At 37.3% G+C, this 21,082-nt stretch overlaps 1 long non-coding RNA gene across 1 annotated transcript; it reads left to right on the forward strand.

Moving 5' to 3' along the window:
- The first annotated feature begins 4,736 nt into the window (after positions 1 to 4,736).
- LOC131226912 (uncharacterized) lies at positions 4,737 to 20,895 on the forward strand. The gene is made up of 3 exons (XR_009162026.1): positions 4,737 to 4,774; positions 18,322 to 18,371; positions 20,633 to 20,895. It is a non-coding gene; the product is annotated as an uncharacterized LOC131226912 (long non-coding RNA).
- Positions 20,896 to 21,082: the final 187 nt, after the last annotated feature.

Consider the following 21,082-nt stretch of genomic DNA (forward strand, 5'->3'; position numbering starts at 1 on the left):
TCCGATGCTAGTTTCTATTTTCTTTCTTACATGCACGAGATCTTGACCGTTCATTTGGTGGGAACCACCAAAAATGTTGCATACTCCAAAAATCATAATAGTCCAGATGACCGATGGCTGATTTGATGACTTTTGCTAATTGAATGCAGATTATCTGGTCGGATCTATTATATTAGCAGTCAACTTTTAATATTCAAAAGTCCCATCTCCTGGGATCAAACGATAGGATCCTCTGGCATTTGCTATCCTTGGATTACATCCGAACGGTCCAGATCCCCTACGAGCGCGCTACATGCATGAGGGTAGTGTACGTAAGGTGTGATGGAGCGAGCAGGGCGCTGTAATGATAGCAACGGCCCACACACCTCACGGGAGAGAATAAGACAGACGTGTGGTGCAGTGCTGGCAATTGGTCGGGCCTGTATTGGGTCAATTTAGGTAGGGCTATCAATGGGCTAGGAAGCCCCGACGGGTACTGAACCCGGCCCATCATGGGCAGTCACAATGGGGAGCGGATTCGGTGAGATCCCGACCTCACCCAAGACGGTGCGGCCCTTACAGTGAGGTCCACCTTGATGCATGTATTCCATATCCACACCGTCCATCCGTATTTCTAGATCATTTTAGAACATTATCCCAAAAATGAAACAAATCCAATTATCAAGTGGACCATGCCATAGAAATAGTGTTGATTGACCACAAGTTTTGGATAAAGCTGATATTTGTTTTCGTTTTTTGCTTTTGAGCCTGGATTTAGAACCCCTTACTTGAAATCCTCCTATTGCGTATTGGTAATCAACTTTAATTCAAAAGTAGATATGCATCTATATTCATGAGGGCTTGAATTTAATTACTAAATCAGCTTTAATATCTATAATTAGTGAACATATGTAATGTTTAACACGATGGTTGCAATAAGCCCGTTGAAATATATGGTTTGCCTAAAAATAATAAAATTACAAATCTTAGATGAGCCACAAACACAAAATCATGTTCGAGTGACTAACCAACTATTATTAACATTTGATTCACATGGACAATGTTTGGGCGGTGTTGATCATCATATTAAAGTAACTATAGTGATGCAATTGATAATCTATTTGTTTTGGAACATCATTAGCTTCATATGCACAATAAAATATTAGTCCAATGATATACATGTTATACATGCAACTCTTGTAAAGATTTTAGATGTAATCCAAGCTTTCACCATGGATTTGAAACCCAAGTTACTTTAGGGTGCTAAGCAACCATGGGGTTTAAAATCCCCCTAAATTCACTGTGCGAGAGGACCCATCAGGTGCGCCCTAATGTTTGTGGACTTCATGTTCATATAATTTCGATTTTGTCAGACCTACGCCTGGCCCATTGACAACCCTCTCTCATTAGCAAGTATATGTACCGTATACCTGATCTGAACCCTGGTCATTGACTTGGAGTTCATATCATTTCTAGCTGGACCAAAATCTACAGCTCAGCCCTTCATAAACGGGTCTATCACCCATCATGGCTCATTTACTAAATGGGTTCAGAATATTGTTTGAAGTATCCGCCAGCCATTGCCGTCTTAAGACTTAGACGAGTTTAAAATGCTTTTAAAATGCTTGTCCTTCATAAGACCTGATCCAGTTCAACACCACGAGTCACCCTGCAAGTTAGCCGCAACTCAGGTGAGGCCCTGTTGACTCAAATCTTATGAATCACCTGGCCATTGGCTTCACTTGTTCAAATTAAAATCCCATTGCACATTGGTTTTAACGATGATTGATATGGTACACCAGAACGGTTTTTAAGAATTTAATCTGTAATAAGCCCATGGCCCAATCAGTAATAATTTTTAGGCTCAAGCTCCCCCCACTCGACTCATTTACTTAGCTTGGCCTCTTACACTCGTTAACAAAGTCCACAGGGTATTATGGATTCTATTGCTGTTTATACGTTGATGGAAGAGGAGAGAGCAGCATGAGCTTGATGTTTAAAAGCATGTTTGGTTGATGGGTATTAGTTGATTGGGTGCAACTCTAGCCTCATTCAATAATGTAAAAAAAATGCTAGCTAACACATAATTAATATATGTGAAGTCAAAACATAAAAGAAAAGAGTCAAACAGAAATAAAAAATGCCAAATCAAAGCAAGAGACAATAAATACATGGATTTACATTGTTCAGTTATATACACACACACACACACTTCAAGGGATAATAATAGAATTTTCTCTTACATTAGAAACATGCATGTGAAACATAAATACAAGACCTACCTTTCTTACACTTGCACAGCGAATCCCACATCACTTTATATAGACTACACTAGAGCTTGTAGCAACCTACATGGTAAGTAAAGACATTGAGAGAGAAGGAAATTGAAAGGAAATAAGATTTCTTCCATTAGAGATGTCAGCCACTCTCAACACACAAGGCAATGTGGCCCTTACTGTGAGGCCCACCTTGATATATGTATTTTATATCCATGCTGTTTATCTGTTTCTTAGGATCATTTTAGAGCATGAGCTAAAAATGAGATGGATCCAATTCTCAAGCGAACCATACCACCAAAAACAGTGGTGATTGACTATCAACGAGCTACAATAGTTTTAGATCAATATGATATTTATTTTTTCCATTCATATAATTTTATTTGACCTTATCGATAGGTTTGATGGAAAATAGACATTCCAAAAACATTGCAATGGGCCTTAGGAAGTTTTTAGTGATTGTTTCCTATAGTATACATAGTCTGCCTTAAATTTAAATCTTCTTTATATTTTGGGCTCATGCCCTAAAATTATCTTGAAAAATGAATAAATGGAGTTGACATAGAATACACACATCAAGGTGGACCCGATGGTAAAGAGCACACCTAATCTGCTCCTGCCTATTCATGCTGCAAGTAGCCATGTTGGACAATGCTATGTGGACCCACCATAATGTATGTGTTTTATCCATGCTTTCGATCCATAAAAATGAGGTAGATAAAATTCTCAGGTAAACCATACCACGTAAAAACAATGGTCATTGAACACCCACCATTAAAAACTTTCTAAGCCCACACCATAACATTTATTTGCCATCTAACCTGTTGGTTAGGTCACAGAGACATGGATAATGGAAAACACAAATATTAGCTTAATCCAAACTCGTTTCTCCCAAGAAAATTTGAATGGAGAGTGTTCAATCACCACTCTTTCGTTTGGTGTGGTTGACCTGAGATGTTGATTTGCCCCATTTTTGCAGAGATGCCTCAAAATGAACCGGGCAAAGTAGATGGAAGGAGTGGATACAGCACATACATCATGCGACAAGCACCATCCAGTAGCGAGTGATAACCACGTGTTAGGCCCTTTGGACCTATGCTGGAAACACGTAATGGAGTGGTGCTTGAATCCAAACTCACGTAAAAGCAATTCAAAAGAAATGACTAATTAATGAGAGGAGCTCAAACTCAGACGCGCACACACCCGAGTTTGCCCACTCACACTCCTAACCCAACTCAAACAATAACAGGAGCGGTTTAAGTGGGGCCTGGCGTCACCCAAGACGGTGCGGCTCTTACCATGGGGCCCACTTTGATGTGTGTCTTTTATATCCAAGTCATACATCTTTTGTGCAAGATTATTTTAAGGCATGGTACAAAAATGAAGAAATCCAAATATAAGGTGGACTATGCCATAGGAAACAGTAATGATTGGACAATTGACCATTAAAAACTTCCTAGGGCCCACTGTAACGTTCCAGTACTGTTTATATGCTGCCATCTAACCTGTTTACAAATCACATAAAATTAGGTGAAGCAAAAAAAAAAAAAGAAAAAAAAATCAGCTTGATCCAAAACTTTCGTGGCTCATTAATAGTCAATCACTACGGTTTCCTGTGGTATGGTTCACCTGAGAATTATAACTGCTTCATTTTTTTGTGCTCATGCAGTAAAATGATCCGGCAAAATAGATGATCGGCGTGGATATAGTATGCATACATCAAGGTGGGCCCCTTGGTAAAGTGTCACACCTAATACTCCGCGTGGGCAATAAGATGCTCAGGACTTGGACAAATAAGCATTAACGTGGGCCCAACGTTTAAGGCCATTGTTTCCTTTGGTATGGGCTACTTGAGCATTGCATCTGTCTCAATTTTGGACTTAGGCCCTAAAATCTTCTGATAAAATAGCTGGACGGTGTGGATATGTCATGCACATCATAGTGAGGTCCACAAATTTATTTCAACTTTTTTGGACCAAATTTCGAGATGAAAATACATTTGAAATTTCAAACGAAGTAAAAAGGTAATAATGACCCTTTTCAAGGGTATTTCCCTTATACACAAAAATCAAGCAGGCCCTAAGCGCATGTTTGGACAGGCGGTGTGCGATGGAGAAGCCCGTATTAGGTGGGACAGGCTCCTCGAATCCCACAGCGTCCATATAGCCATCTGTTTGGATGGGCGGTGGATTCGCAACTGGTGAGAAAATCCGCTGGATCTGGAGGGATTTGGTCACTGGATTTTGGAGGTTATCGGTGGTACGACGCAATCCTGCAGGATCAATGCTGGATTGGAGTTTTTCCTCCCTACCATTCTCATGCCCGATGTTCATCGTACGAATAAAATCCGAATCGGTTTTCAGATGCTGGGATTTGGCGGGACGGTCAGGAAGAGATGGTGGCGGGAGATGATTATTGTTGGCACGAAATGGGGTTATAAAAAGCCGTTTCAGGTCGCGATGGTCGTCACCAATCGAGCCAGCGCTGCCATCGTGAACTGACGGTCTTCTCGGGCAACGGTAGGTTCTCTTCCTCGCCCAAATTCTATGAGTAAATTCCGATTTTCATTGCATGTACCGGTATGGCCTGATCTGTGTTGCGCCTGAGAGGGATGAGGTGGTTTTGCATGCATGTGATGTATGCGGCTTCGTCACAGGCAAGACAGGCCCTCCGATATGGAGTTGGCCTGTGTCGTTGGCTGCGACGACTTTGTTTGACATTCTGATTTATGTGAGAGTGGATTTTCAGACAATACGTCATATACTCTGATGTTTCGCTTCCTATTATTGTCGCCTTTCATTGCATGCATCTGATTAAGTAAGTCTTCTTGCTAGATTTTCTACTGTTGGTGTATCTCAGATGGGTTTTCTGTTGTTGGTATATCTCAGATAGTTTTGCATAGGTGTATCTCAGGCACCTTTTCTGTTGTTGGTATATCTATTGCTTGATGTTCTGTTGTGGGTATATCTGAGAGGGATTTTCTATTGTTGGGATATCTAAGATAGATTCTCTGATATATCCAAGGTGGATTTCATGTTGTTAGTATATCTAATGCTAGATTTTCATTATGTATAAATCTTTCATATGAATGGTTCACATGTTGGTATATGTCAGATGCATTTTTACTACTATATCTTAGATGGATTTTTCTGTTATGGGTATAGATATTGTTGCATTTTCTTATGTCGGTTTTTTTCAAATGGGTTTTACAAATGTCGGTATATTTGAAATGGGTTTTTTGGTATATCTCAGATGATTTCTCTGTTGTTGGTATATTTATTGATGGATTTGTCTATTACTGCTATATCTCATATGAAATTTACACATGTTAGTATATCCCATGTGTATTTCCAACATGTCATCAGATTTCAATGACTTTGTTTTATGTTTTTTTAAGTATTCTAATATCACATTGTTATAGATCTATGCATGTGTTTCTTGTAGCATATAGTTATACTTGAATATTATTGCTTTTTCCTACTTATGGGTAGCTAACTCCTTGCAAATTGCGGTACTTAGTCTATTTAGTCAATTTTCAATCTTATTTTCTCTGCTGAGAAAAATATATTTTAGATGTTCTTATGTTGGTGTTATTTTTGTCTTTTGTTTTTTTCCATTTTCTTTAAATTTTTTCCTTTTCTTCTTTTAATTGAGTCTATAGTATCCTCTTCTTTAATAATGAGATGGTTTTCTGGTATATCTCAAATGGTTTTCTAGTATATATCACATGGCTTTACCAGGATTATCTCAGATGGTTTGTTGTGTTGGTATATCAGTTGTTGGATTTGTCTGTTGTTGCAATATATCGGATGGATTACTGTTGTAGGATTTTACACTTGGGCATCATAATCTCATGTTATCAAAAATCATGTTTTACTGATGAATTGTACATGTATAGATGATAGTTTGATCAGTGTATAGATGACAATTATGGATTTTGAAGGATTGTTTTGGGAATAGACATATGCCTTGGAATCTAGTTATGAAATTTTGTGTTTTTTAGTACATGTATAGATGATAGTCTAGGAATGTATACATGCAAGCTGTTTAATTTGACATTGTTCTTCTGATAATAGACTGTTCTCCTTATAATCTAGTTATAAATTTTTCATATATAAAGTACATGTATATATGAATTTTTTATCAATATATATATGATAATTATGAATTTTATTTTTATTTTTTCTTCTCATGAGAATAGATTGTTCTCCTTGCATTCCAGTTACGTATTTCTCATGCCTAAAGTACATGTATACATGACAGTTTGATTAATGTCATCTTTTTTTCTTCTTCTTTTTTTGTTATATCTGTTCTCCTTATATTCCAATTATTTTCATGGAACAAATGCCTGGAAATCAGGTTTTGTGGAATTTCTAGGATCATATTGTGTTTGACAATTGTGAAAATCTTTGAACCGTCCTCATTTGGTGTCTGTTTGGGTTGCATAAAGTGGATATTTTTAGACTGTTTGACAAGATAATGATTTCTATGGAAATTAAAATGGACATTTAGTCTCTGTTCTGTTGAGAATAGACTGTTCTTTTGGAATTTCACAAAAAGTAAAGACGTATACATCATGGTATGATGAAGGTAGCAAAGACAGTTATGGATTTTTCCCTTCATTTGGGAAGTCTGTTCTCCTTGGAATCAATTTATGAATTTTTCATTTGAGTAGCTAACTTCTTGTAAATTGCGGTACCTAGTCTATCTAGCCATTTTTCGATCTTATTTTCTCTGCTGAGAAAAATATATTTTAAATGTTCTTATGTTGGTGTTATTTTTGTCTTTTGTTTTTTTCATTTCCTGTAAATCCTTTCCTTTTCTTGTTTGATTGAGTCTATGATATCTTCTTATTTTATAATAAGATGGTTTTCTGGTATATGTCAAATGGTTTTCAGGTGTATATCACGTGGATTTAGTGGTATATCTCAGATGGTTTGTTGTTTTGGTATATCAATTGCTGGATTTATATGTTGTTGCTATATATCACATGGATTTTCTGTTGCATGATTTTACACTTGGACATCATAATCCTGTTATCAAAAATCATTTTTTGCTGATGAATTGTACATGTATAGATGATAGTTTGATCAGTATATAGATAACAATTATGGATTTTGAAGGACTGTTCTAGGAATAGACTGTATGCCTTAGAATCTAGTTATGAAATTTTGTGTTTTTTAGTACATGTATAGATGATAGTCTGGGAATGTATACATGCAAGCTGTTCTTATGAGAATAGACTGTTCTCCTTGGAATCCAGTTATGAATTTTTCATATATAAAGTACATGTATATATGAATTTTTTTTATCAATGTATATATGATAGTTATGAATTTATTTATTTATTTATTTTTATTTTTTTTGTCCTCATGAGAATAGACTGTTATCCTTGTATTCCAATTATGTATTTCTCATGCCTAAAGTATATGTATAGAAGACAGTTTAATCAATGTCATCTTTTTTTTTTGGGGGGGTTACATCTGTTGGATGTAGGCCAGTGGGGCCCACTTATGAGCAATCACTAGTGGGTACGTTTCATGTTTTCTCCGGTCTCTTCCTTTAAATTAAATTTCAAATTCAAATATGAATTTGATTTTTAATTGAAGATAGGGATTCGATCGGATTATTTGGCATTATCTCAATCCCACCCAAACTCTCCTTCCTCTGTTATAAAAAGGAATGCGCTTCTCTCGTGTAAAGCAATTTGAGTCATACGATAAATCGAGAGTATACAGAGAGATATTGTGTACGCTATAGTCTGTTCATTTTAGCTTGTCCTTAGGATGATCTAATCTATAGATTGCAATCTGGAGCCACTATATACCGTAGGATCAGAGGTGTGAATAGTTTCATCTGCTCTAGTAGTAGATAGGCGGGCCGTTGAAGCACCGTTCTTCTGCTTTGTGAGGGTTCCAAACTTCGTATAGACCGTCAGATCTTGAGGGCTCACCTTTCGCGCTTCCAACAGTGGTATCAGAGCATTTAACGGTGGATCTCCAATTATTTTCATCTAAAAAGGTAAGTGGCCTATCCTTTCTTTTTGGATTGGAATCCAAGGCTTTCAAATGGTATTGGTTCATGTACACCATTTTGTTAATTTAAAGATTGATCCAAGTAATATATCACATGCGTGTACATCATAATAGAAATATAACACATGCATATACATCACAAATATATGTTATACCATAACTTTTGTACACGTGGGGGGTCATAATGGCTAGTCTACATTATGCCATATCTTAAGCATACGTAGAGATCGGTTTGACTGATGTTGTTGTATTGAAATACAACATAGCTATTAGTGGTTAATGTTGTTGTATTGAAATACACCACTAGCTGATGTATTTGAAAAATGGAATGGCTAAGTATACGCATTCTTATTCTGATAAGTGGGTCCATATATGATTACCGTACAATAAAGAATCTACATGATGTACCCCATGAATATACATTACAGCAGATATATACTCCCACTTCAATGTTGAATGTGGACTATTGTTGTGTTTTTCTATAGTCGATTGTCCATTGGTAGACCACAGATGGAAAGGTTAAGATTGTCCCATGAAGGAAAGTTTGTAGGGTATAGTCCATTCATGGTGCAACTCAATCTACCAGCGGTGTGGATTATCAAACCATGAAAGTATGTAGCATATACCCCATATGTGTGCATCATACCAACTAAATAGTTGTTGAATTAAAGTCAACCACTAAAACATAGCTATTAGTGACGTATTTCACCATACTTAAATCGTTGGTTGTTGTACACATGATGGCTCATGTACATGTACACACGTGATGGCTCATGTACATGCACACAAGTGTACATGCACGTATGTTGGCTGATGTACACGTGTACACATGTTTAGACTAATTTCTCCATATGTTGGTTGATGTACACGTGTGCACGTATACTTGGCTAATGTGCACATGTACACGTGTGTACATATATTGGACGATGTGCACGTGTACACATGTGTACACATGTTGTTCTGATAGATAACTTCAACTATATACATAGCATCTGTACACGAATTGGCTAGTATACATCTTGCCATAGTTGTATTCATGTACGTCAACAACCCATGAATTTCCATAGTTGTATTCATGTACGTCAGCAACCCATGAATATTCATGTGTTGTATTCTTGTACGTCAGCAACCCAAATTGAATATTTCCCACATTGAATATTCATGTGTTGTATTCATGTGTTGTATCCATGTGCAAATCATGTATTGTATCCATGTGCTATAAAATGTTCATGTGTAGCTCAAATGGCAAGATATGTGTTGTATTTAAACCGTCTATCCATATGGAGAACTAGGCAATCAGTAACACATATGGATCTTATCACAGAGGTATGTGTTGTATCTAAACCATCCATCCATCTGGTGAGCTTGAATTTATGACAAATATAATTATCAAGTGGGCCACATGGATGCACGGCATGGATAAACCACATATTTTTGAGATTGGCTCAAAGGAGTTTACTAAGTACGCAATCTGATTTCCATGTCGCCTGTAGCAATGTGGCACATGTACATGGAGGAAGGGCCGCTCATCTGATAATGATGATGCACATATTACAAATACATAATGATGCACAAGTGAAGTGTTGTGTGTAATGAATGCATGTATGCTTATGATATGATGGTCTCATGACTTCGTATGATGCCCCTCTTGAGTAATGTGGCATATGAATGATGTTTCCTTTATAACTTTTTCTTCACTATTGATAAAGAGATCATTAGTGATCAAAATGATCATCAACCATGATGATCAATGTTGATGAAAGGATCCATCATCAACAATGATCATTAATAGTGATGATCAGATCCATCTCTAATGGACATGATCACTGGTGAAGATTGAACTCTCTTCGTATTTAAGCACTTTCTTTATTTTATTTTTCTGATGATAATATGTGTGATATAATTAGGCTTGATGTGTTTAGATCTTAGCCCCCTATATTTTCCATTAGAAATTACAAAACTTTGTGCTTAGATGCTCCCTAAAATATAAAGGTTGTGCATAACCTAAGTAGAAGTTTATTCTCCTCCACCAAATGATGCATGCAACCATGTAATGAAAAGTTGCACGTTATACAAATTTATTCTTATAAAAGTATTAAACTCGTCTTAATTAGAGAACTTGATTGTTCTACACCGCCTATTCGGGTATGTGGACTTTCAATCTCATTAAGATGTGTTAACTGCTTTTATACTTTGAAAATTTATATAACACGTAAAAATGCTGATGATTAGTGTCAATACCTTAGATCTTAGCCGAGTAGTGATACTCATGCAATGTAGAGATGGCCACCAAAGCGTTGATCGCTAAACAGCTGAAAGAACAACATTTCGACGGTAACAACTATGAAGACTGGTCCCACGCGATACGATGCCTTCTGGACGAGGACGACATATCTCACACACTCGATGTAGTTCAAGAGGAACCCATCTTGGCTGAAAACGAGAATTTACAAGAACATAGGGTTGCGATGACTCGCTATAATAAGTGGCGAAAATAAAATCGTTCAGCTCGTAATGTCCTTCTTATCACTATGCACAAAGAACTCATACCTACGTATGAAGTGCATGAAACTGTTAAGAGAATCTAGGAAGCACTGACATATGCCTATGCGCAGAAGTCAGATGTGAGATTTAGGGCAATAGAATTAGAATTTCAGGAGTACAGGATGTCTGTCGGCTGCCCCATCAAAGATCATATTCGTAAGATGGAGCAAATGATAGGTGCTCTTAGGGTTGTTGGGTGTAAATTGACTGAAAATCAGAAAATTATAGTCATGCACCGTTCCTTACCTGAATCTTGGGCCCAAATCAAAAGAATTCTGAACCATACTGATTCTATCACTACGTTCAGAGACTTTTGTAGCCACTTGGTACGTGGGGTTGAAATGAATGCAATTCAGCCAGGTTTGGCCAAGGCCTTTATAGCAGACACCCATAAACGGAAAGCTAACAATAAACGGTCCAAAACTCGCAAGAAGGCGAAGAAGAATAATCAAGAATAGAAGACCACGTCACCTGCTCCAAATCTCAAGAAGGGGAATGGAAAGAAGAAGTAGAAAAAGACCAATATAGTCTGCTTTGTTTGTGAAAATTTCGGCCATTATGCTCGGCAGTGTGCCCAAAAAAAGACGGTAATTTCTCAGTCACAAGATACTTTGTATGTAAGCGTTTGTTCTGAAATCCTTTCCGTTGATACTATATCTAGCTAGTGAATTTTAGATTTAGGCGCAACAAAGCACGTGACACAGAGTCATCGATGACTCGAGGAATTCCGGCCTGTAGCCAAAGGAAGTTACAAGCTGTACATGGGCAATAACGTTGTTGAAGACGTACTAGGGATTGGCGTTCTCCATCTCTGTACGTGCATAGGGCAAACAATAATCCTTCGTGATACTCTTTTTGCACCGGGGATGCGTCGGAATTTAATTTCTGTTTCTAAGTTATTATTTGATGGTTTTGATATTCGATTTTCGGGGACAAAAATTTATTTGAGACTGAATAACCTCATCTTTACATGGAAAATTTTAATTTTAGATTTATTTATTCTAGACATATATTGTGATAATGCCCCTCTTGCTTTATCTGCTATGTCGAATGAAACTGTAGTATCTAAATCTCAAAAATGGCACATGAGGTTAGGTCACATAGGAAATGATCGTATGACAAGATTAGTACGTACTGGTCTGTTAGAATCCTTATCCAAAGTTGATTTGTCATTTTGTGAACAATGTGTATCTGGAAAGACATTGAAGAAACCATTTCCTAAAGTAGATAGGTCCAAGGGCACACTAGAGATAATCCATTCAGATATCTGTGGACTCTTTAATGTACATGCCAGAAATAGATGTCAATACTTTGTCACTTTCATTGACGATTACTCATGCTATGGATATGTGTATCTCATCTCACACAAATCTGAGGCTTTTGATTGTTTTCTTAAATATAAAGCTGATGTGAAAAATCAACTTGAGAAAAAGATTAAAATCCTTCGATTTGATAGAGGTGGCGAGTATACATCTGAAACGTTTAAGTCATATTGTAAAAACGTTGGAATAGTTCGACAGTACACAATAGCTTACACTCCACAACAAAACGGTGTTGCAGAGAGAAGGAATAAGACACCATTGGACATAGTTAGATCGATGATGGCACAAGCCAATTTCTCTACCACATTCTGGGGAGAAACACTGTTAACAGCCGTCTACGTCCTTAATAGAGTCTTATCCAAATCCATTCCTAAGACTCCATATGAGATGTGGTCTGAGAGGACTCATTCTTTAGCCAATCTACGCCCTTGGGGATCTTTGGGATATGTTTTGCTACCTACTCAGCATAGAGGTAAACTTGATAGTAAAACTACTGAATGCGTGTTCATTATATACCCTATACATTTAAAGGGATACATTTTAGTTTATGAGGACCATGGACGATAGATTGAAATAGAATCCCGAGACGTGACCTTCGTTAAAGATAGATACCCAAGCCGAATGAAGCAAAAGGTTCCAATAGAACTTTTTAAAATACCCGATGTATCTCAGGAGAGTGAGAGTTCTGCTCCTCAAAATGAAGATGCTCATATAGTTCACCAGGACAGTGGGAGGACATCTCAGCAAGCTCCTGAGTTACGTCGAAGCGAAAAAAGATTGATTCTCCGAAGATACTTCGATATTGAGGGGCAAACATTCTCTTGCGTTGCAATTGATGATGATGAACCTGATTCGTATCAGGATGCATTATTATCTTCTTACTCGGCCGATTGGGGTAAATGTTATGGACGAAGAGATCGCTTCCATGGAGAAAAATAAAGTCTGGGAACTTGTTGATCTGCCTTCCAATCGCAAAACGATAGGTAATAAATGGGTACTTAAGATCAAAAGAAAGGCAGATGGTACAATGGACAAGTATAAAGCACGATTAGTTGCTAAAGGTTTTATACAACAAGAAGGCATTGATTACGATGAGACCTTTTCGCCTGTTGCAAAGTTCTCCTCAATCCGCATGATATTGTCCATTGTCGCAAGTTTAAACTTAGAGTTATATCAGATGGATGTAAAGACCGCATTCTTAAATAGTGACTTGGATGAAGAGATATACATGCAACAGCCCATGAGTTATGTGAACAAAAAGCATCCAAAGAAAGTCTGCAAGTTGTTGAAATCTATCTATGGGCTGAAGCAATCTTCAAGACAATGGTACATGAGGTTCCACTTGGCCATCACCACTTTTAGATTCATGATGAGTGAAGAAGATCATTGTATATACATGAAACGGTCTGGAAGATCTTTTCTGATACTATCTCTATATGTAGACGATATCCTATTAGCTAGTAATGAGCAATTGTTGATATCGACTAAATATTGGCTATTCTTGAACTTTGAGATGAAAGACCTCGGCAAAGCCAACTTTATTCTTGGGGTAAAAATCATCAGAGATCGCCCTAAGAAATTTTTAGGCTTATCTCAAGCAACCTATATACAAAAGATCTTAGAGCTGTTCAGGATGGAAAATTCAAAAGCAGTTGAAACCTTTATGGATAAAGTTACCAAGCTAGACAGGAAATCGTGTCCTCGGACTGAAGCCGGGAAATTGGCTATGTCCTCAGTACCTTATCCAAGTGCAATAAGGAGCTTAATGTATGCTATGCTTTGCACCAGACCGGATATTAGCTATGTAGTTGGCATAGTCAGTCGTTATCAGAGTAACCCGGGACAGTCTCATTTGCAAGCCGTCAAACGTATATTCCGCTATCTCAGAGGAACAAATGACCTAATGTTGTGTTATGAAGGCATAAACCTCGAGCTCAAAGGATATTCAGATGCTGCTCGGGGTAATGACGCCGACGAGGGAAAGTCTACTTCAGAATATCTATTCTTACTCGGAGGAGGAGCTATCTCATGGTCGAGTAAGAAACAAACATCCACAGCTCTTTCATCTATGGAGGCCGAGTACATTGCATGTTGTGCTGCAGTTCAAGAGTATGTATGGGTTTGCAAATTTCTATTGAGTCTGGGTGTTGTACCGAGTGTTCGTCAGCCTATATCGCTGAAGATAGACAATACTTCTACCATTGACTTGGCAAAAGACCCTAAATACCACCAGAAATCTAAGCATATTGAAATCAAGTATCATTACGTCTGTGATCAAGTGAGAGATAAAAAGGTCACCCTCAGCTACATTCCTACTAAGGAGATGATGGCTGATCCCATGACGAAACCTATAGCTAGAGATCTATTTCAGGTTCACATCAAGCAGATGGGATTGAGAAAAGTTTGAATGATATACTTGTTTTGTAAGACATTCGATCTTTCATGAATAATATATTCCTTTTATTCAGTATTGAACACTAATATAAACTAGGTATGTAGATCATCAACATTTACCTTGAGATTATGTAGGATTTCTATTTTTTATCGGCAGGCCGGTCACCCATTCGCACGGATTGACCAACCTTGAATGTACAAGAGAGGTACATTTGAGGCTATGTTTATACATTAAGGTATGAACTTCCCTTTATTGTGAATAATAGAGGATAAGGATATGAGTGAGTCGTATCCGCCTACAATCTTATAAAGATTGTAGATGAGACTGATACAGTCGAATAACATAATCGCACCATTCTGTTACATGCGATCAATGTTATGGCCTGAAATTAAAGCCAGGTTATGAGGTTATGAGATGAGTCGTACCTCATGTGGAATGACCTGCGTATTGTATACTCGACATTCACCTAGTATTGTCTACTTTACGACATGGATTGTAGCCATGTGCTGGGACTTTTTACCTACAGATTGCTTTGATTTGATCTAATCACTGCAACGTGCGAGTAGTTAGTCCCGTAGGTGACTCTTTGTGTCCTTAGCTACTCTCCTCTTGTATAATGAGGATGAGATTGAGTGTTGCTACTTTAGTGTACTATGACGAAAGGTCCTTGATTAGCTCTAGGAAAACAGCTTGATTAATTCCAAATTACACATCTGCGTGGGAAAGATCCCATGATGGCTATACCAAGTTTCTAGAACTATAAATACGCACTTGAAGACTTATCCGCCGGCAGTATCGAGTTGTTTTTTATTAGACATTTGCAAATAGTATTTTTCTTAAAAAGCATATATATATATATATATATATATATATATATATATATATATATATATATATATATATATATATATAAGTATTGCTTTGAATTGGTTTTAGTTGAAGTTTGTAAAAAATCAAGTTTTCAGAATAACTTGATAAGTTGGATAAGTGCGTATGGTGGCCGAGTACTTTAGATCGGGAGTTAACTTCATCCGGTGTGGTCATGCAGACTAGGACAGGCATTGCAAAGCTTAGGTTATTGAGTACTAATCAGGTGGTCACTTAGTACTTAAGCACCTGTGAGAAGATTATGGTGATCCAGCTGGTCTCACGCCTCTGATTCTTTTGATCGCGATGTTTAGTTCTTTGATTGTTATTAGGCAAGTTAGATGGACAAATTTATGTGCCTATCCCACAATGTGATTGAGTGAGAGATGTTGGACGTAAGCCAGTGGGGCCCACTTGTGAGCAATCACCAGTGGGTACGCCCCATGTTTTCTCCGGTCTCTTCCTTTGAATTAAATTTCAAATTCAAATATGAATTTGATTTTTAATTGAAGATAGAAATTTGATCAGATTATTTGGCCCTATCCCAATCCCACCCAAACTCTCATTCCTCTGTTATAAAAAGGAATGTGCTTCTCTCATGTAAAACAATTTGAGTCATATGATAAACCGAGAGTATACAGAGAGATATTGTGTGCGCTATAGTCTATCCATTTTAGCTTGTCCTTAGGACGATCTGATCCAGGGCCACTATATACCATAAAATCAGAGCTGTGAATAGTTCCATCTGCTCCAGTAGTAGATAGGCGGGCAGTTGAAGCACCGTTCTTCTGCTTTGTGAGGGTTCCAAACTTCGTGTAGACCGTTAGATCTTGAGGGCTCACCTTCCGCGCTTCCAACAATATCTGTTCTCCTTATATTCCAGTTACTTTCATTAAACAAATGCTTGGAAATCAATTTCTGTGGAATTTCTAGGATCACATTGTGTTTGACAATTGTGAAAATCTTTGAACCATCCTCATTTGGTGTCTGTTTGGGTTGCATATAGTGGATATTTTTAGACTGTTTGATAAGATAATGATTTATTTGGAAATTAAAATGGATATTTAGTTTCTGTTCTGCTGAGAATAGACTGTTCTTTTGGAATTTCACATAAAGTAGAGACGTATACATTATAGTATGATGAAGGTAGCCAAGATCCAGTTATGGATTTTTCCCTTCATCTGATAATAGTCTATTTTCCTTGGAATCAATTTATGAATTTTTCATTTGGTTAATGTACATGTATAAACGATAGTTTGATCAATGTATAGATGATAGTTATCAATGTTCTTTCTGTTCATGCTGAAAATAGACTGTTATCATTTGAGTATACAGTTATGAATATTTCTACTATAGTGTACATGTATAGATGATAGTTTGGTAGTTAAAGTGGAGACTTAATCACCGTTCTTCTGAAAATAGAATGTTCATCTGGATTGTTACATACCGTGGATATTTTTGGACCCTGTTGCAATATATTTGGAGTTATGAGAAATTCTGTTTACCTAGTTGCAGTCTTACATTGGTATATCTCACATGAAATTTTCTGTTGTTGGTTTTCAGCGAATCCAGGTACTTGGTGTAATGTATGCCCATAAATATCTCTTTGTTTCACATTTAGTTTAGACTATTGATTTGCATCAGAATCCTGTTATCTTATGGATGTGTTTTCTAAATTTGAATCCGCTTTTGACAGCTATATTGTTTCTCAGAATGTTTTTCAATATGAACTAAACCCAACTTATACACTATGGAATTTTAAGACATATTGGGTTTGACAAATCTGATTATCTTTCAAACTATACCATTTGGGGTTTCTTTGGGTTGCAGAAAGTGTATATTTGGTGTAATATACACCTAATAACAAGAAACTGTACCTTTTGGATTGTTACATAAAGTGAATATATGTGGACTATTTGCAATAGACTGTTCATATGGGAAATTCAATTTATCAAGTTGGAGTGTTATTTACGGTATATCTCAGATGATTTTCCTTGACATCCAGCCATGAATGTAATTGATTTTTAAAGTACATGTATAGATGATAGTTTCATCAAATGCTATCTTCATCTACTGTTGTCTGTCCATGCTTTTATGACAAAAATTAAATGACAGGAAATCAGGTATTTGGTGTAATGTATGGGCATAAATTTCCATATGTTTCACATTCACTATACACTATCGATTTGCATCTGAATGCTGTTAATTCAACTCCTGTTTTCCTAAACTGGAGCCTATTTTGAGGGCTGATTTTCATAGTAGGATGGATGCATTGTATGGAAACAGTAGACACTCTGAACAACTCACTGGTTACTTGGGCTTCTCTTCATACACAGGTGGCCCACCTTATGGGCTAGCAAACTGATATGCTCTCTCTCTCTCTCTCTCTCCCTCCCCCTCTCTTTTAGGAGGAGAAATTAGTTACTTTGCTGATATGATACAGTCTAAATGGCATAAATGAATGGGGGTATCAGCTGTAGCAGGAGAATGGAAATATACATTGGGTTTTACAATCTCGGCCTTCAATTGTAATATAGGGATCTTTCACAAATACTTCCCTTGTATTTTGTCTTCATAGAAATTCTTTTCCTTTTTGTTGTTTCATGGAATTTATATGTTGCCGACTTCTCATTTCGTTAATCGCAGTATGGGTGCTTTTCCTTGAAGTTTATCTGGTATGATTTTTCTAATCTCACTGTTATCTGTTATACAAATATGGTAAGGTATTGGTTATGATCTGGTAGTTAATATTGTACATTCCATTCAAATGGGAAAAGCTAATGACCTATATGTGAACAACGTCTAATTTACTTTCAATGGTGTATGACGGAACTTGCTTATTATGGTCGTCTGTTATTTTAATTGAATGAATATTTTCTATACATGTTGTTCCATTTTTTTAGGAAATAGTGTTGAGCACATCGTTCTTGTTCATTACATAGACGTTTAAGAGGTAAGTATCTACTCTTCTATTCATATGGAAAAATAATAATTTGCTTTATTGTTTGGATGACGAGAAGATCTCTGCGAAATGTACTTGATTCCGTAGCTAGGATTAGCGGTGAATACTTCCATTTACATATCTGATGTGTTGCTACCAATCAGATGATGTTTATGAAATTATGCCAGGACAACTGGTACATATCATTCCAGAATATGCAAGTTTTTGATTAATAAGTTATAGGAAAAATATGCTTTGAGTTATCAGGACAACTGGTTGATCTCATTCCATCATGTAACATGGATTTTCAATTGGAATCTTTAGCTTTAGGATTTTTTTGAAGACATTCAAATATGATTGCCGATGTTGAAAAAAATCATGGGTTCTGAACTTTTTAACATATAATCATAGTTGAACTTATCCCACCATATAAATTATTAAATTTGACTGAAACAAGAGGAGATAAGATGACTTCAGATATTCTAAAAACCTTCTCATGCAAGAAAACTTGACTTATAATCAGAGTCAAATTGAAGGAACGATTGACTGTTTAAATTTTCTGATATTTTTCAAAGCTTGTAGAGTTGATTTATTCCTCATTTCATGGGAGAAATAATAGTAAATATTGTTAAATTGAGTATACGAACCTGATAGTGTTGGTTATCAGCTGGCGATGGAGAGTGAAGATTCGAGAGAAGATACGGATAGTGTTATAGCTGCTTGGGCGATGATGGCTTGTGTAGCGGTTGTCGGAGAATATTGTCGTGAATACATGCTCAAACAGTCGACTAGTCATGGAGAGGATAAGCGAGCCAGGTTCATCAACTCTATCATATGGGCCAGTGACCAGGATTGTGTCATGTAACTTAGAATGAATCGGGAGACGTTCTTTGAATTATGTACCCATCTATGCGAGAAGACAATGCTGCGTGATATTCGGCGTGTGACTCTTGAAGAACAGTTAGTCACGTTCCTACATGCATTGGGGCACAATGTTCGAAATCGCGTCATTGGTCATAGATTCATTCGATGGGGTGAAACAGTGAGTCGCCACTTTCACAGTGTACTGGATGCAATTGTATCTTTGTACCCAATTTTCATTAAACAGGCTGGACCAGTGACTCCCTTTGAGATTCAGACAAACACAAATTGGGTTGCTTACTTTCAGGTATTAATTATGATGGGTCATATTTTCATATACGTGTTTTATACTACCCTTCATTCACACCTTTATCCAATGTATTTAGGATTGCGTTGGGACAATTAATAGTAAACACATTCAAACTCATATGCTTGCTAGTGACCATGTAAGCTTCCACAATCAGAAGGGGGTCCTCTCCCAAAACGTATTGGCGGCGTGTTCATTTGATATGAAATTCATATACATATTGGCCGATTAGGAGGGTTTTGCTTCGGATGCGAGGGTCTTACATAGCGCATTGAGTCGATAAGATGATCCCTTGGTTGTCCCACATGGTATTGGTTATCTTTTAAGAGATTGTCAATCTATTTCATCACCTTGACTTATTTTATTGTTTACTCAATTAGACTTTGATTCAAATGTGTAGGAAAATATTACGTCGTCGATGCCGGATATGCACATTCACCCGATTTTATGGCTCCATACCAGGGCGTTCAATACCACTTATAGGAGTATTGAACCAAAAGAGTACCTGCCAACATGAAGGAGTTGTTTAATTACCGACACGCACAATTGCGCAGTGCAATTGAACGTTGTTCTAGTGTTATGAAAGGCAGATTCTCCATCCTGAAGACCGCCATGCAGTATGAATTTCACACACATCCAAATTGTGATAGCCTACCGTGTCTTACACAATTTCATACGTACTAGACCAGAATCTCAAGAAGAGATGGAATATGCTGGAGTATCTGTTGTTGGTGGGGAGAGTAACCCAATGTCTCACGAGGTTTCAACGAACGATGAGCTACAATAGTTACTGCGAGTATCTCATCGTGAAAAGGATGCTTGGATTCCCGCGCACGATGATATAACAACCAGATTGTGGGCGGATGCGTAATAAAATAGTAGGAGTATATAATTGATCGCTATTTGTTACAAATTCCATGACTTGCTGTTATTTACTTTCTACAAAATGTTACGTACCTAATAATGGAATTGCAATCTTCCAACCCCTGACATTCATTATACGGAGATACCAGATGATGATTTTAATAATTGTTCTTTTGAAATAGTTGTCATTTTTATGATTATGGTTGACTTTTTAAAATCATCATATGTATTTGATATTCAGGTGGTATGGCAGACAGGATATCTAATGATCCATCGACACCAACACATTCACCGGCTAAGACACCAATGGTGCCCACACGATCTTCCCCACGCACGAAGACGGTGAAATCCATGGCTGAGCCTGTGTCCCGAGCCTCAAAAATAAAATGGACTCTTGATATGGATCAGGTTATGATCAACATATTTCTGAAACAAGTGACATTGGGACGCAAGGACGATAATGGTTTCAAACGTGAGGCGTACCAAATTACTGCCGACGCCGTTACAAAGAATACCAATGTAGTCCTCAAGTGGCAGGATGTCTGTAACCGACTAAGGTATTACAAAAGGGAGTATACTGTAGTGAAGGATATACTGGCGGCAAGCGGGTTCAGATGGGACAATAAGCAGATGGTGGTGACGGCTCCTGATGAAGTCAGGGAGGAATATCTTAAAGTATAATTTTTGAAAT

The sequence above is a fragment of the Magnolia sinica genome, chromosome 2 (genome assembly GCF_029962835.1).
Source record: "Magnolia sinica isolate HGM2019 chromosome 2, MsV1, whole genome shotgun sequence".
Classification (NCBI taxonomy): Eukaryota; Viridiplantae; Streptophyta; class Magnoliopsida; order Magnoliales; family Magnoliaceae; genus Magnolia; species Magnolia sinica.